This window comes from Pseudopodoces humilis, chromosome 13 (assembly GCF_049639895.1).
Source record: "Pseudopodoces humilis isolate 2021_Gansu_Grassland_sample_001 chromosome 13, ASM4963989v1, whole genome shotgun sequence".
Lineage (NCBI taxonomy): Eukaryota > Metazoa > Chordata > Aves > Passeriformes > Paridae > Pseudopodoces > Pseudopodoces humilis.
Window position 1 is genome coordinate 15,190,673 of NC_142212.1, and position 18,045 is coordinate 15,208,717.

The window sequence follows — 18,045 nt, forward strand, 5'->3', positions numbered from 1 at the left end:
AGCCTGAGAAGAGGAGGACTGGAATCCTGTCAGCGTAAGTAAATACCTGATGGAGGAAGTAGAAAAGACACAACCAGACTCTTCTCTGTGGTGTCCAGTGGAAGAACAATAAAATACACTGAAATACAGGAAATCCTGTAACATAACATAAACAAACAACTTTCTTACTGTGAGCAAGGCTGAACACTCAAATTGGTTGTGTAGAGAGGCTGTGGGCTCTCCTTCCTCGCAGGTGTTCAAAGCCCAGTGGGACACATTCCTGGGCAACCTGCTGTCTGTGACCCTGCTTTGAGCAGGGACCAGGCAATCTCCAGAACAGCCTCCAGCCTCAAGCACTCACTGATTCTGTGATTTTTCCTATCTCTCCTATCCTATCTCTAATGAAATTACTTTCATTACTTTCAGCAGGGTAAATTTTGTCTGCAAATGTTTCTGACATTTTCTGAATTTCTACCAGAAACTGGTGTTCACTCTTTCCTTTTGGGAGCAATAACCATCTGTCCTAACTCCCTGAATGAAAGCTTTTACCTCTTATCAGTAGGTATGGTGGGAAAGAAACAGCAAAGACTGAAAACAGCTTATTGTTTATTAATGTTTGACTGAGTTTATATCCTTTCTGAAAGTCTGCAGCCTTGTGTATGCTAACTATTCTCCTGGATATCCTTCCTATGGGTATAAATATCTCTTTTTTTTAAAACTCTTTAATAAATTCTTGGCCTCAGTCAGAATTCCTGGGGGCAAGAAATCCCTAAAAATGTGTTATATTAATACAAAATATATTACTTACAAAAAAAGTCTGAGTCCAGGTGTGATTGATTGTGCAAAGCCTTGCTTGGATTTTTCCAAAAATGTGACCTGAGGCCTAGGGCTGGAGGAGGATTGTGATTTGATGGTTACCTGACCCCTGGCAGAAGAGTGTGATCCAGCGAGACTGACAGCAGCAGCCTCTCGTTCCAGCGTCGCTGTTTTTCTGGTTTTATTTAAATTGGAAAGGGGAAAGGGCTTGGGAAGCTGCCAGTGTCAAAGATTTTGTCACTGACAAGGTAAAAATTGGCTTGAAAATATAGACAGCTCTACTTTCACAGCCACAGTCGCTTTAAAGCTGGAGCTAAACCTCTCCTCAGAGCAGGTACAGGGGGTGTGGATTGCATGGAGCCCTGGCCCTAGGAGGTGGGGAAGAGATTTGGTGTCTAAAACCAGGCCCAGCCCTGCTGCAGGAGGGCATGGCGAAGGGATTCACCGCCTTGCATTGTTTAATTGTCCTCAGCACTGCAATCTGCAGCACTTTGCTAAATTATGGCTAATGTTCAGCTTTATTTCTTTGTGAGAAACAGCAGCCAGTAACGAAGTGGAGCATTTAGTCAATGGTGAAAAATAATTTCACCAGTGGGGAAAAAAGAGCCGTAGCTGGGCAATCAGGCTCTTCTTCTTTTCTCTCAGATAACATCACCAACAAGAAAACAGGAGCTTTAAGAAGTCAATGTCCACCCAGGAGTTTATTGGTGCAACACAGCAGGTTTTTCTAGACTTGACTCTGCCATCTCATGCTTAAACCTCAAGCCTATTCTCTCTCAGGCATGCATTACAAAAGAGATTTTAGCTCTCTGCCCACATAACACTTTCTTCCCTCTTGCCTGAGCCTCCTGCTCTTGGCAAGAGCAGAGTCTCCTACAGAAACAGATGTTTCCCTCTTGCCTATCAAGGACACTCTGCTCTTGGGCTGAGGCTTTCTGCTTGCTGGTACTTCCAAGTCTGGTGGGTAAGCCATGCTCCCCTCTGGAGCTCCCCTCTTTCCCCCAGGGAACCCCTGCACCCCCTGAGCAGCCCTGGGAGAAGAGACTCAAGTGAACAGAAGCTTCCCAGAGCTTTTGCTGTTTGTCTGCTCTCAAGTACAGCAGGGGTGTCCTGGGATGTGTTAATCCCCTGTATCAGGGACCGATTTGGCTCCCTGGAAATGCTTTGGCTGTTTGCACTGCCATTAGAATTTCCACAAACAAAGGGACCTGCTGGCACTCCCTGGAAGGGCCAAGGAAAGGGGATCAAGAAAACAATACATACAGACTGCAGAAACTCACTCATGGCCCCAGCAGCAGCTTTCTTTGTGACTGGGGACCCTCAAGGTCCAGCCTTTGTTCAGAAAACCTTAACTTTTATGTACAAATTAAATCAGGTGACTGAGATACCCCGTAAGCTCTTGCTGGCTGTACAGCAGCAATGTTTAGGTTCTGTTAATAGACCAAATGTCTGGGGATGCTGCTGGCTCTGCCTGGATCCTGGGTGTTTACTCATTAGTTCTTTGTGTGCTCTTCCCTGCAAGGTACTGCTATCAGTGTTTGGAAAGAGGCTGCACACCAGTGACTGCACTCGGCCTCCTCTGTTCTGTGCCTCATTAGTTGTAGCTCTTGGCATGTTGATAAAATGTTATCTCCCAGATAAGCTGAACACACTGCGTGGTTGTCTTGACTTGTGCAGTAACACTTGGCCTCTGCCTCTGTGGGAAATAGTGGAGAGGGTACATGATTAAATTACCTCCTTGGGGGTATTGTCCCTGCCCCACCGCCACAAGCACTGGTGTCTGAGAGGGGATTTGAGCACCTGTGAGGTGTCCAGGTGTCCCCTTCCCTGCTGGGGAGCAAATGTACAGTGTCCTGGGCTGGCAGCTGAGCAAGGGGCAGCAGCAACCCAGACAGCTGTGCTGGTCTGGGAAAGCAAACACCAGCTGGGAGGGTCATGCTGCTATAGGCACAAAACAAAGGACCCCTCTGTACCTGGTATTCTTGTGACTTGGGGGAATTTAGAGCTCTTGGGACCACCCAACCACTCTGCCTTTCTGCAATACTTTGCCACTACATTTGGGCTTATTCAATATCCAAGGACTGGGAGCACCTGGGGTTTTGATGCACATCATGAGGGAAGCTGAGGCTTACCAAGGTTTGAAACAATATTCTTGGTATACGTGTGCCAGTAAAGCAGCACAAATCATTGCCTGTGAGGCCTCCATGTGCTTTCTCTGCTGTGCCTCCACTGGTTTCCCAGGGCAAACACAAAACATGTGGAACCTTTTCTGCAAGCCTCTCAGTAATGCATGGCTGTCAGCATTAATACAGCAGAAGGAGCTGCACAACCATCTGCAGCACTGACAGGAGCCAGGCTTGATCCATGAGAGCACTGCATGTTTTCAGCAAGGATCAGAAAGCCAGCTTACCAAGGAGTAAAACAAAAGAGCTCATCATTTAGTACCCTCATCTTTCCACTCCTTCCCAGGATATGTATCTGGACCCTGTAAGGTTCTAGTTTTTATTTCTTTCAGCTGTCTAGAGGATGAAATGTCTGAGATCCCCACTCAAGGAGATAAACGTGGCTAATTCACAGGTAGTGCCACTACAAAGGGCCCAACCCACTCTCAGGCCTCTGAGCAATCCCTGTTTGGTGATCTCTGCAGATGGCTGAAGTGGCTCATCCCCTCCCTAGCAGAAGTGTTTTATGTTCTCCATAGGGGAAAAAAAAAGGAGAATAACTGCATAAATTACCACTGGAAGCAATCTCTTCCCTGACAGTCTTCCCTGTCTGCTCAGCTCCTAAAGGACTAGTATATACTGACTCTAATCAGGCTTGTCTGCTCGTGTTGGGAATTTCAACAAGAAGGAGAGGAGATACTCTGCCTTGCAAGCAGAAGAAAGCTCCTGCAGCAGAGATTGCTCCCAGGAGCCTCTGGCCCTTTCCCTTCATTGATCAGAGGAAAAAGTCACTCCCAGGCACTACCCACTCACTTTGGCCTATGCTTTCAGCAGCAGCAAGAGCCCAGCTCCCACTGAGTGTCCAGTTTATATTTTAACAAGGCAGATTTTCAGCTGGGAGGTGCCTGGTGCCTGGGTATTGTCCTGCTTCCCCCATTGCCCAGGCTGGGCTGAGCGTGACCATCTTCATGTAACACCAGCCAGTGTAACCACAGAGCTCCACTCTATTCTCAGTGCAGGGAAGGAGAATCATGAGAGTTCTCTTTACAGGTTTCCTGTCCTAATCCAGAGAGAAATCTCTCTCATTGTTCACCAAAGTTACTGAATTGCAGGGGTTTGTACTTTCTTTTAAAGAACTTGCAAGCCCTGCAGAGGCAGTGCTTGTGTTCTGTGTTTTAGCACCTGCAAAAACCACTCAGATCAGCAACTTGCCAGAACTACAGAATACATAAACCTGGTATTTCTGCATCTGTTTAGTATGGGCTGTTAGTGGGAACCAGCTGAGTAGGTTCATGTCGCTTTTGCAGGAGAAAGCAAATGACACAAAATCCCTCTCCTTGTATTTTTAAAAGGAGGCCAAGAGCAGCCACTTCTCTCTGCCATAAAACATTCAACAGTGCCCAACTCATTACTTGGCACATTTTTTGTATAACTCTCTAAAAGCAATGAGTGCACCTGGGAAAAACTGCAGCCTACCAGCCATGAGATGCAGGTTTGGATTGACCTGTCCCCTCCCACAGCTTCAGCTGCAGTGGGACTGAGCAGCCCCTTCAGACTGGGTGGGATTTAGAACTGCTTTCCTTGCTGGTACTTCCCATCCCTCCCACAAGCCTTGAAGATCTGGGAGCTGTCTGGGGAGATGGGATGAAGCAGAAAAGAAGAAAACACCAATATTGAGTTGTTAAATGTTGTCTGAATGGCTGGATCATGGCTCGAAAATGAAACACCACTCGCAACCTCACTTGGAGTGAGAATATGATATTAAATTGTGAGAATACTGTATTAAATTGTCTCCTTTTTCTACTTGGGCACCACCTGCTGGCATGTAATTAAATTAGCATCATCAGCCAGATATTAAACTCTGCAGTCCCTGAGAGTATGCCAGGTTTTTTCCAGATTATTAAGCAAGCCAGAGAGGAGAGTTTTTTAATCACCTTATGCACACCCTGTGCCAGCACTTAGTTACTGTAAATGTAACTCCTTGTTCATGCCTTCTTTTTAAGTTTATGGTGGAGAGTTCTTAAGGTGAATGTCTGTGTGCACTACTTGCTCTTAGCAAGCGGGAAAAGCCGGGGATATGCATGGCACAGGCACAGTGCTCATTTCAGCTCTCAATGCTTCTCATCCCACCTGCAGAATATCCCTGGACCTCCTAAACAGGACCAACATGGGATTGGAAGGACAATCATAGAATGGTTTGGGCTGGAAGGACCTTAAAGCCCATCCTGTCCCACCCCCTGCCATGGGCAGGGACACCTTCCACCATCCCAGGCTGCTCCAAGCCCCATCCAACCTGGCCTTGAGCACTTCCAGGGATCCAGGGGCAGCCACAGCTTCTCTGGGCACCTGTGCCAGGGCCTGACATTCCTGGGGGCCAAGGCTGTGTAACTTGATATAACCCAAGCATATACAACCTCAGTCATGGGACTGAGAAATGCCAGCACACCTTCCTCAGGCACCCCAGAGAGAGCCACAGGATGAGAACAGCCCAGGGAGCAGATCCCAGCAGGGAAGGTCTGCAAAAGGAATACCAGGAGAGAGTGATCATTCCTAGGAGCTGCAAATATGTTTCTGGGAGTTTTGACTTCATGTCTGACACAGATTCCTCTTTCTCTGCAGTGTTTCATGCAGGAACAGGAATAATCCTCATGCTCAGCAGTGTAAGCCCATTCAAGCTAGCCTGGCAGCATGAAGCTTATCTGCAGTCTTTAGCAAGGGTTTGCATCAGCTGTTCCTCTGCCCTTGGCAAAACATTCCCTGCAGCCAGGGCTGGCTTTGCACAGGTACAAGTGGCTTCCTACCAGCTTCTTCCAGCTGCAAAATGGTGAGTGTGCAGGCAGGGCAAAGGAGAACAGAGTGAAGACAGGAACATATTCTCAACCTGGGGATCAGCAAGTCTTCCTCTTCAGGAAGTCATGCATGCCATCCCTTGAAAGAAGGAACAGACAAGTTTTCTGGCTGGTACTCTTCCCAGGAGTACAAAAAAAGGGAAAGGACAGCCAACAGAGCCAACTTCTTTTCCCTGAGCACCCAAAGTCCTGTTGTGGTGGGGGAAGAGATGACACGTAGTACCCAGTGATCATCCTAAGATGCTTCCTACTCAGCTTTTGGCTGAGAGCTTCACAGCTGGTTCCCAACATGCTGTTCTGTTTCTCCACACTGAGGGGAAAAAGGATAACCAGGACTTGGATCCGGAAGGCTGAGGGGAAATGAGAAGTGACATCCAAATTCCTCATTGCTTGCAAGATGTGTGTACACCACAGGAGGAAACAAGCCAAGAAGAAATCAAATTAAAAACTGTGCTTGTGAGAAATTATGCTGAGAGTGAAAGAGCTCCAAACTCTCATTTTTGCTACAATCTGCTGTTGAGGGCTTGTGGTCTCACAGGAGCCCTGGAGCTGGGGGAGAGCAGCGTGAGGTGGCTCTGCAAAGGGGTAGGGAAAGTCCTGTGAGACATATGGGAGCATTTATACATTATCTGCCTTTAGCTGGCTGCAGAAACTTGTGATTTTTATAAACAGTGGGGGCTTTTGGAAACCTCAGCCTTGCTGCAGGGCAGATATTTGTCCATTTTCTTGGCTATGAGCTCAGGGAGACACAAACAGCCCACTGAAGCCAATATGTGTGTGAAGCTCCCCTGGACCTAAGGGACAGGTTCCCAATGGGATGAGGCAATCTCAAAACCTTATCCAGCTCTAAAATCCAGCTTGTCTGAGCAGCCAACTCTGCTGGGATGCAGAGCATCCCAGGGAAATGGGAAGCATTTCCTCTGCATGGGATGCACATACAGAGCACAAAAACAATAATGCTGAGAGAAGGGTGCATGGCCGAGCACAGCCCTGCTGTGTGCCAGCCCCATCTGGGAGACCCCTGGATGAAATGCAGCCCTTAGCCCCAGGAGAAGCCCCTGGGAGAACAAGAGTGGGTGGAAAAGCAGCTTTTGGGACCTGAGTTGCTGGTGTTGGATGTTCCTGGGGTAGCCATGGAGAGAAAGGCCATCCTGGACCCGACCTGAACTTTTACCCTGATACCCTGGCCAGCTCACTAAGGACACAGGGCTCTCAGCAGGGCTTACAGTGCTTTATTCATTAGCTCATTTACTCATTAACTCATTGATAAAGAGCTTGAACAAAAGCCCTGCTTTCAGATAGCATCATGGTGCTCATAAGCCTCTGCAGAGGAGAGGCCCATGGCAGTCAAGTCTCCCAAACACAGAATTGTCACTTGGGGGCTGCCCAGGGATGTGACCTGCTCCCCAGGAAAAGCTCCTCCCCCTACCAGGGGCTGGGAGATGAAGTCTAGTGAGAAATGATGAGAAAGGAGGGTAACAGGAGACAGCAGAGCTGCTTGTGTTTCCCTCTGCTGAAATGTTTGTTGGCATAGGGATCATTACAGGGCCACAAACCTGGGTAAGGAAACACGCAGGTGAACATTCCCAGTTTAAAGATGGCAAAAGGAGGCATCTACCACCACTTTACAGCCCCTCTGTGTTACCTTTTTCAGCAGTATCTTTCTCAGGAGCCTTCTGAGAAGGCAGAGAACATGGTCCAAAGCCTTTAGATAAGACCCAGTTTTAATTTAATTTCTTTTAGTAAAGAATAAAATTCACTCAGAAGTTAACTTTGCAAAAAATTATTATTTCCTGGAGGATTCGTTGTGAGAAATAGAAAGCTTAAGGCAATCAAAGTTTGCCTTTATGGAAAACTTAATGCTTCCTCCTTTACCAGGCAAGGGAGAAATCCAGGCATTTAAAGCAACTTCTGAGAAGGACCCTGCAACATGCAGGACGTGTGGAGCTGCATGTGGGATCCATGCAGGGAACAGAGGCATGACCTGAAGCTGATGACAGGATTTTCTGACAGTTGTGCATCTCTGCTTTTACTTGGCAGCTCGAAGAAATGCATATCTCCGTGTCCTCCCTGCAGTAACAATAATCCTCCAGCTCTTAGAAAGACACAACCCTCCTCCCAAAATGCTGCTGCTCCAGAAATTGTATCTAGGATGAAAACTGCACTCCCATCTGGAGGAACTTGGCCTTTGCCTGGTCACCGTTATTTCCTGTGATCTGAAGGAGATGGTTAAAGAAGTGCAGTACTGAGATGCTGTGCTTGGTAGAGCTGCAATTTCTCTGCTTCATTTGCCCAAGGGGAGTGATGCAGCTCCTGGTGGCACCAGGCAGCAGCCCTTGGAGGGGAACAAACCCTCTGCCACCTGCAAACCTCCTTGCTTTGTCCATAATGACTAGCACAGGCAGGAGTTGGACATGCCTCCAAGGGCATTAGGGTTATAGCAAGTTAGACAGCACACGAGAGAAAAAATAACCAGCCAACAGTGAAAAGGATTTTAAATATGGTTTGTGAGCAATAAGACTTTCCCATATAGACTCAGTCTGAAAACTTCTCCTCATACAAATTTCAGTGATGGTTTTACCCTACTGAAAATAGTCAGAGGCTCTCTTTTATGTTTTTTAAAGTCTGTGCAATCAAAAACCTCCAGGAACTGTAGACATTGTCTAGAAACATCTGCTTCTCCTTTCCTGCTGTATTTTTCCTCAATGTGAAATGAAAGCAATCCAGCTCTTGCTATGGAGGGGAGGCAGGGTTGCCCTGTGCTGACAGGCAGGGTTATGGGCTGGGACTGGCTCCACTGGGAGGGCTTGGTGGCACCTGCACAAAGCAGCAGTGCTGGGTTTCCCAAAGCCAGGCTCTGCTTCCCTGCTGCGATCTGTGAGATTTGGTCCAGCGTGCTCAGGCAGACCAGCGTGGCTGCAGTTGCTTCTCTGGTCACTTGCTGTTCCCAGCCATGGAGCTCAGCTCCCCAGCCTCTCCTGAAGGCCTGGGTGGGGAATTCCTTCTGGATGGCTGATGCTGGAGGACACATTTGCCTGCTGCTTCCCAAAGCTCAGTCTCAGGGAGCTTTTCCTTTGGTTCAGCCACATCTATGATGGAAAGGAGAGCTTGAAGGATAGCACTGTGCCCTTAGAGAGCCCAAGGGGCTGCCCACATCATCCCCCATGCCCCTAGGAAGGAAGAACATGCTGGCTAGCCCACAGCCATCACATAGATCACTTTGAGTTTACTGTTTCCAAGCAAGCTGGAGAGAACAGCTGTGGATTTGTCATTTAAGAGCATTTTAATGGGAAGAAGCTCATTTTTCAGTGCAAAAGCAGAAGCTCAAGGAAATATTACAAACTGTGAGCATTACTTTCTGCTTCCTTCACAGCAGGTCTGAGCCATCTCATCTGGTGCATTATGAAAAAATAATTCTAGATTTTCTAAAAAAGAAAACAACCCAACAACAAAACCACCAACCCAGGAATTATAGTGCAGCTACCTTGCTGCTTCTCCCAGGAGGTAATTGCTTAATAGGAATATCTCACTGCATCAAAGAAAAATAGAATAACTAGGCTCTTTAGGTCTTCTCCCCAGCTGTTACCTATGAGTACCCACAGCTGCTGCCAGTAATTTCTAGCACCCTGGCTCCTTATATGCCACAGTACAAGAATATCATCACCATAAGCAGCCTCATTGTGTAAGAAAATAGTATATACTAAGGTGGAGTTGATTCCACAGTGACAGCCAGAGTTGCATGTTCTGTGTTCCAGGAGAATCAGAGCTGATCCAACCTCAGTGGCAGCCAGGGCTGGGACCCAGCTGGAGGTGATGGGTTCCTTCTGTACAGGTAACTTTCTGTTGAAAACCCAGCAAGCACAGCCAGCAGGGATCAAGCACACAAGAGGAGATAGCTCAGGGTTCCTCAGGTGTTATTTTTTCACCTCAAACCCTGGGCTGAGCAGTAGGTGAAGTGGAAGGAATAAGCATCCAGACCAAAAGCACATCTTCAAGGGGAAGCACATTTAAGCAGAGGATAAATTGGAACATTTTATGTAATTCTGGAAAACCTGCTCAGAGGCAGTGCTAGGGCAGGTGAGGGGGGCTCTCACTGTGGCCCTGTGTTCCCACAAATGACCAGGGCAAAGTCGGTTTTTCACAGCATCAGTGAGCTTTCCCCAGCACCCCTACCCCTGCACTGTGTGCCACTCCTGAGCTGAGAGCTACTGGAAAAGGCAGAGACAGCCACAGTGTCACTCCTTTGCTTCCTCAGCCCTTTTGCCTTTCTGATGTCCAGCCCCAGCTTTCAGTGATTCTGATTTTTGCAATGGCTTCCTAATTTCTTCTCTCCTCCAGCTCTTCTCAGGACTGCTTCAAATAGCTCTTAATCAGGTCTCTAACTGCTGCAGCTGCTGCCTGCAGACTCCCTGTGTCTCCAAGGGACTCACTCTCGCCCTGCTGTGTTGGGCAGGGTGGGCACTAAAAGCAGAACAGAGCTCCTAGTCCATGCCCTGGTGAGCTCCTGGGCTCTGTGCTGAGCTTTTCCTCACATTGGAGGTGGGAGCTGGAGACTCCTTACCCTGGATGTCTGGTGACTGGGAGGCAGCGTTGATGTGCAACATCTGCAGTGTAAAAACTATTTGGGGAAATGAAATGGCAGGAGGTGGGAAGCTCAGTGTAAAATTCTGTGCTCAGCTTGAGGCTGAAAAATCAGTGTGTTCTCTATTAACCCACCTGATTTCTTCCCTCCCAATTACCGTGACAGGTCCATCAAAGCAGTGCAGCTGAGCAGATTTCTGTGTGGAAATATGAGGAGCGAGGATTTGGCATTCAAATTGGGAACAGTTGATGCAGCAAGCAAGAAGTTCGGGAAAAAGAGACTTAGAAGTAAAACAGGAAGATTTTAGGACATTCAACCTCCTCAAACCACATACACCCAGAAACACAAGGGAAATAATTTTTAAGTTTAAAAAACTAGAATGATGTAAAGCAAATTCAATGCAGCGTGAGCTGCATCTAGTGGCCAAGGCGAGTAGTGCTTGGCTTTTTTTGGAAGAACAGTCCAGCCTGGTAGGAAGAGTAACAGCCAGATTCAGGAGTGGAACTAATGCTTCTCTCCTTGCTGCTCACAGTGGGACCCAACAGCAATCATCCTGCCTGAGGAAAAGCAGCAGCTCACGCTGAATCACATCTCAGGGTTTTAAACTACACCTGTTCTGGAGGTGCCACAGGTGCCTCATGACCCAGGTTTGTGGCAGAGCCTGAAGGGATCCCTGTGGGATCAGCTGCAATGACACCAGGCTGCTGCTGCCGCTGCACCACTCCAAACAGGGCAGTGTGGGCAGGAGACTGGAGCAGAGAGGCAGGAAAGGCAGAGCAGGCAGTTTCATGTGTTAGTGAAGAGCTGCCAGCATAGGCTAAGCCAGTCCCTGCAGCTTCATATTCTGCTCAGGGCTGTGGAATCCCTGGCTGCATTATTAGGATCCTCTGCATTTCCTCCTCTGGAATTTGACAGTATACTGATAACTCAATTTGAAAGCCAAGGTGTTTCTTTGGCACAGGATTTTAAATGGAAGGCAGAGTACATCAACCCATGGCACGATTCATTACCCTCAACTCAGAATGTATAACATGTCAGGGATAAAGCCGTGAAGTTTTGATTTATACAGGCTAATCAAGCAGAAAGCTATTAACCGAGGGGCAATGGATTATTAAATAAAATGACAAGAGAAACACTGTCAAAACACCTAGTTCTGACTCTTGGAACATATTATTGCTCTTCTTATCTGTCCAAAGTCTTAGCTATGAAAGTTAAGGCAATCTCTCCAGCTCAGATACAATTTTAAACACATTGAAGACTGGATCCAGCATCTATTTAAGCATTTAGAGCATGGCAAGTAATTTGAAACTCTGAATAATATCGCTGACGGGCTTTCTCAGAGTACTCAGTGAGTTCAAAGACCAAACCTGGACACTACCTGCTGCAAAACTTTCAGTAAATTGCCCTTCACTGACAGCAGGGCCAGTTTTGGGGGGCACAGCCTGGAGGGATGTGACACAGCACATGACAGAGTGCAAGAACAATTTCTATGGTCTTAAATATAATACTCCTACCTGAGCAGGCTGAGAGATTGGTTAATGTCCTATAGCATTTCTCAAATAAGACAAATTTGACGATAAACCAGAAAACCTCCCACCATCCTGCTCTAGCTATTCAGACTATTTTCTCATAGGGCCCTCCCCAGCTTTTCCTTCCCTTCCAGCGGGGTCAGACTGTTCTTCTAGCTCTAACTCATTGCCTGGTAACCAGCTGACTTCAGGGATTCTTTCTTCTCTTCTGTCCCCTCTGAAAAAGGAGAAAGATACAACCCTTCCTCTGTAAAACTATCCCATGTGCCTTTTGAAGGGATTGTCACTCCCAGCCATGTCGGTGATTGACTGATTCCCAGGTGACTGGAATCTGCTGAGGAAGGGAGGGATCACTGACCCATCAAAGGCAAAGCTGAGCACTGTGACCTAAAGAAGGTTTACCAGGCTGGGCTACAGCAGGTTCTGCTCCAGACCAAAAGGTTTCTCAGTTGAGGAGTGCTGCTGTATGGTGCTCTTGGAGCACAGCAGTAGGATGGACTGGAAAGAAATAGTTGAATTTTCGCTTTAATTTTGCTCTCAAAGATCAAGTACAGCAAAGCTCTGTTTCTTGCAGTGATAAGCCTTCAGGATGAAGGAGCTGGTACATTGATTTTTCTTCTTGCTTAGTAAGTTGACCTTAAGCCTTTCCTGAGTATTTTCCTTAGTTGATAGGGTTCTAATGTTCTAATCCACTGCTACCAACTAAGCCCAAAATTTAAGTTCTGGCTTGTGTTTTATTGTTCATGTAAGACAACCTTGTTTCCTAATTCTCATGGATGCCTAAACACAAACACAAATACTGATCCTAGTGATTTTGGAGTTACCCTGAACATTGGCTATCTCAGACTTTCTGCAAGGTGTTCAAGACTCTGGAAAAACCTGTCTAGAACTTCTTCCTATGTCCAGGGAAGCAGTTTCCCCTTAGTACAGAGAATCCATTCTTGCCCCCTTTGTTTCAAGAGGGGTTCTGCTGTCACAGGTGGATTAGTGCTCTATCTCTCCCCTTTGTATCAATTTTCTTCATCAATCAGCCTGAGATCTCTTGGTTATAAGCTCTGAAATAATCTCCTGGCATGCCTAACCTGAGTAGCTGTGTGGCTTCTGGGGATCTTGGGAACCACAGAAGGGAGGGGGGTTTGTTTGTGTCTGTGTAATTAATAAAGGCACTAACAGGTGGCAGGAGAGAGAAAGAACATGATGAAGTCTACTGATATCACTCCCATTCTGATGGAAACAGTCTGTGAATGGTCACTCATCTTCTGCTTGGTGCATATCCGTGGCAAGGGAGAATGTTGGTGGCAAATATCTCAAATAAGGTTTTCTCTTAAATCAATAAAATGACTTTCCTTTGAAAAGGATTCCTTGGCTGCTGCCACACAGTTCACATTGAGAGAGAAAGCAGCCATCAGGTTTAGATGTCAACAATGTCATTTTAATGTTAGAGGGAAGGACTTGGCTCCATGTCAGTCCTGATCACATTTCTGGCAGGACCAGAGTGAGATGGGCCATTGATTGTGTCCCTCTTTGCTGGGGGAAGTCTCTTCAGTGTTGGCTGATGGGAAAGTTTTGCTGCTCTCTGACACTGTGGTCTTTGGCTGGCAATTGGCATGCTCAGCCTGTGGGGAGACACAGAGATCTGCCCCATTTCCTGCCTAGCTGTCTGTCCTGGCTCCAGTGCAGGGGATTTCTGCTGGGAACAATCTCCATCCTGTCCCTGGCTGCAGAGGGCTCTGCAATCCAGCAACCTTTGCTCTACCCTACATCTCCATAGCAGGAACTGTGTACCTTTCATCCTGGAGTAACAAAATTCACTTTAGCCTAAATAGCTGAGCAGTTTTAATTTTCAAATGACTTTATCAGAGAAGGATGATTAGAGGTGCTGGGGATTACAGCTGGGATATCTGAGCTGCAGGAGAGCTTTGGGATTTCTTCAGTCCACTGGAGAGCATATTTTAAGTGTGCTAAAAATGAAAGGCTAGTGTTCTAAAAAGGGTTCAAGAGCATTTATACCTTCAGCCTGAGGATGTCAAGACAACATTGTGAAATTGTGTCAATAATTTGAAGAAATAAGGTGCCACTATGGCTGCAATACCAAAAGCAATGTAATGGCTCTTCTTTGCAATCAGCAGGTTAAAGGCTTTCTCTGAACTGCAGTGTTTCAGTGGAAAATGTGTATAATGAGCCTGGCATGGTGCAGTCTGTCACAGCTCATTCAGTGTCTGCAATAAAGCAGAGCTGCCTCAGCAGTCCCCAATGCAGTATTTTTCTGGTTGAAAATACTGTTACAGCACATTGAAACTGTAAGTGGGGGAATGAGAGGATTGTAAAGCATATTTTAGCACAGGAGTTTTCATAGGTCAAAGGGGGAACTTCTTGAAATTGTTTTGGAAAGTGTAGTAAAAGTCAAAAGCTGGAAAAGTTTTTTTTTTTTTTTTAAAAAAAAACCATTCATGGTTTCGTGGCTTCCACTGTTTTCCAGTATCCCTGCAGCAACCTGGCCAGAACAGAGTCCTCTTCCCCTTCAGGCAGTTTTGTAGAGTTTGCAATTCGCTTGAGAGCACTCTGGACTCGCTTTTTTAGGGTGGGCACAGCAGGCAGAGACTGTAGCTTAATTAGGCTGATATTGCTGAAGCCACCTGCCCCTTGCTGAAGGAGACAGGGCAGACAACCAGTGGGGCTGGGGCTCCAAGGAAGCTTTTGATGTGGGAAACCTATTTCAGAGAAAAGATACCTCTTCTGGAATCCTGGAGAGGTTCTAAATATGCCCCATCAGGAAATGTGAAGTGTCCTCAAGTGCAGTTGGTCCAGCAGAGCTCTCATGAGCCTCTCCCAGGAGAACTAAAGATGCTCCTAAGGCAGTAAGAGATGCCCTGTGTGGCACTGAGGCTCCACACTTCATCTGTGCCAGTTTTGCTGAATAACCCAGATTGCTACAAGAGCATTAATGTGGTTTTCAATTTTACTGGACCTTTGGGAGAAAAGTATGGAAACCAAACACATCACTTAGGCTTCTTGTGAGAGCTATTACTAAATCAGCTCACTTTTTTTTTTTTCCCCAGGATTGTGTGTCTAGTTGGCTTTTCTATTACAATTCAAGAGGAAAAGGAAGATGGCATTGTGTGGCCTTCAGTCTCTTTTCTATTTGTACACGTGTCTCGGGAGATGAATTATTTATGATAATGTAATTATAGAAGTGAACAAACAAGTGCATTGTGCAGTTTTCCCCCCAAAGAAGCTGCAGTCTGTGACCGGGACACTAGATGGTAGTGTCAGCCCAGAAACATTTCAGTGATGTCTGACAATGCAGTGGCACTAAATCATGGCTGTTTCAGGGGCATTTGCTCCTTGAAACACGAAATTTGAGGTGAATAACGTTATTCAAACCCAAACTTCTTGCAATTAGGTTCGAAAGCTGTAAACCATTTCCAAGTGTTTTCCAGAAAAGGAAATCTCGAGTCTGATAATTTTGCAGTTCACCATTACTGATCTACCTGAAAACCAGTGAAATCTCTATTTGTGGTGGTGTGAGCACAAGTTCTGATCAAAAAAGAAACCCAGACCCTTGATATCTCAATCACTGACATCGATGATGTTAAGAAGATTTACAGCCATGTTCCTTGCTTTGTTCTGTGATGTTTTAGTGTGAGATTAACAAAAACTGCATGTGAGGTGTGGAAATCACCATTTTTAATTATTAGATATTGTAGATTGACTGAGAAATGAATCCAGTTCTGGGAATAGAATCCAAGGATAAATCAGACATACATTACTCCTAATGTGAACATTTCAGTTTCAACAAATAGCAAACCAGTATTGATTTCTATACATAAACTATGAACAAAAAAGAATTACAAAACTTCTCAGCAGCCTGAAAAGTCAATATCAACCAAACTAGAATGGCATTTAGGAGAGGGATACTCTGCTGATGAAAATAAATAGCAATAAAATAGCTTCTCACTTGTAATTTTTATCTAATATTGTATCAAGTTTGTAATCCTTTGCAAGTGCCATCCAGTGCAGCACTGGTGACTGCAGAAATGTGCAGAATTAATAAAGAAGGTGCCTGGATGTGGAATAGCACCAGCCTTCCTGAAAGGTTTCAGTTTGATGGATGATATTCCACTGATGAAAGTATAAAATCTATTAATTCACAAAGTGAGTCTTATTCTTGAGTTCCAGCAGAAGAAGCCCTTTCCTCGAGGCCCCAGTTTCATACCATGAATTTATCTTTATCCCAACATGCGTCTTCAGCTGTGAAACTGTGTGGTTGTGTCACAGCACTTCTAACAGGAATGGCTGTGGAGCTGCAAACATGTGGATTAGAATAAAATCTCGTTTAATACTTTGCTTTAAACAACCCTTAAACACCTGAAGGAGAGGAAGGGAGTAGTGGGTGTGAATTGCCTGGCTACACATGAAAGGAACTCCAGCAGGAAGGGGACTATGGATAGGGATGACTGGCGTGCTGTGAAATAAATGGGCATGGCAAAAAGCCAAAATGTACAAATATTCCCCAGAAGATATGGGATTAGTTTTTCTGGAGATCCTTTCTGTTCTGTTGTCCTGCTCCTCGAATGTTACTGTCCCAGCATATGACAAGAATTCATAATTTTTAAGGAAAGTGGAAGGAGAAAGGGTTTCTCGCTAACACAGGCCAATCATCATTTTGCATTGAACAATCTTTCCTGTTTTTTGGTTTTTCCCCTGGTTTAGAGCAGGGGATGGAAGGGGTGGATGGGAGAGCTCATAGGGATGGACACTGGCAGAGCACGCCATGTGTGATCCATCCATAAAAACACAACTTCCCACTACCATCCCAGTGCCACTGCATCCCTGTGGAGCAGGTGTTACATCTCTGAACGCACCTGCTCAACTCTTCTAATGATTTGGCTGGAACTGGCAGTTGTGAACCCTCTTCCCTTGACAGGTCCTGTGTCTCTCTCAGGTTCAGCAAGGAAGTGAGACCCAGCAGGATGTTCCTTGCCTTCTTGGAGAGCTCTTCAAAGTGCTGGACTCTCTTTTTTTCAAAGGAATTTTGAGCAATCTGTAGCTCCTTCAGTAACCTGTTCTACTGACCTGAGAAATTCCTACTAGGCAACTGCCACTGTAATTTTTAGGCTCAAAAGCAGTTTGTTGTACTGGTTCTGCATGGATGTGGGCTCTTGCTAAGGATGGGAGGATGTTTCTTTTAGTCAGAGGAGGGTATTTCAAGTTCAACACAGACTCTGTCAGCCTGGAGCTCAAATTTTTATCTATTTGTGCCCAATTGTAAGCAAGAGCAGCTCTATCCCTTCCATGAGAAATATTACTGTTTGACTGATATCAGAGTTTGAAGATAAATTAAATTGAGAAGCAGGTGCTGCATATGACCAGACAAACAAAAAGTTCAGGAAGACTTTCTGTATCTTCAGATCAAGATAAACTTAGATAAACTCTGGTTATTAAAAACACAAGCAACGTTTATCTTCCTCTTTTGACTTGCAAATTAACCTAAACTCACATAACCAAATCTGATGGGAGTTTATTTTCAGCTGTAGATTTTCACCACAGATTTAAAAGACTAAACCCAGAATCATAATTGCATATTGTGAACTGCTTCTGCTGCAAAAGCTTCCAGAGTAAAAGCCTACTTTAGTGAAAGGGGCTCGTAAACTAAAAGAACAGTTAGAAATGCAGAATTGGATGTTGCTCATTCAAATGCAGTAAGGATTTTGATTTGGATCCTTTCTTCTTCCTTTTGAAATGCTATTTACCTACATCAGAGTTTAATAAGGTTAATGTGTTAGATGTTCCCCCAGTGTAAATTCTATCAGTGGGAAGAATACTGACTGAATAAAGTCCTCCAGCTCTATTCATTTGCTTTCAATGTGTCAAATTAATTTTGCCACATGGGTAATAAAAGCTGTGCTTCTGTGTATTTCTGTAAACATCATACTATTTAGAAAGTGTTTATGATTTCTTTCAACAATGAACTTAAACTGTGCACAGTCCAATGCTGGTGAGTAATTTCAGAAGTGACTGAGGCATGTAATTGAGTTTGTCAGTGTAATTGTATTTTGGAATAGATAGTGGTGTGGTTTTTTCAGTCGTTAGTGAGTCTCGTATTTAGTGTGCTGATTAATTCTATT

The 18,045-nt window shown here is 45.5% G+C and overlaps 1 long non-coding RNA gene across 1 annotated transcript; it reads right to left on the minus strand.

Annotated features, from left to right (window-relative positions):
- Window positions 1-7,529: 7,529 nt before the first annotated feature.
- Window positions 7,530-12,289, minus strand: LOC148183235 (uncharacterized). The gene is made up of 3 exons (XR_015773682.1): window positions 11,903-12,289; window positions 10,523-10,584; window positions 7,530-8,895 (listed from the first exon to the last, which is right to left on the minus strand). It is a non-coding gene; the product is annotated as an uncharacterized LOC148183235 (long non-coding RNA).
- Window positions 12,290-18,045: the final 5,756 nt, after the last annotated feature.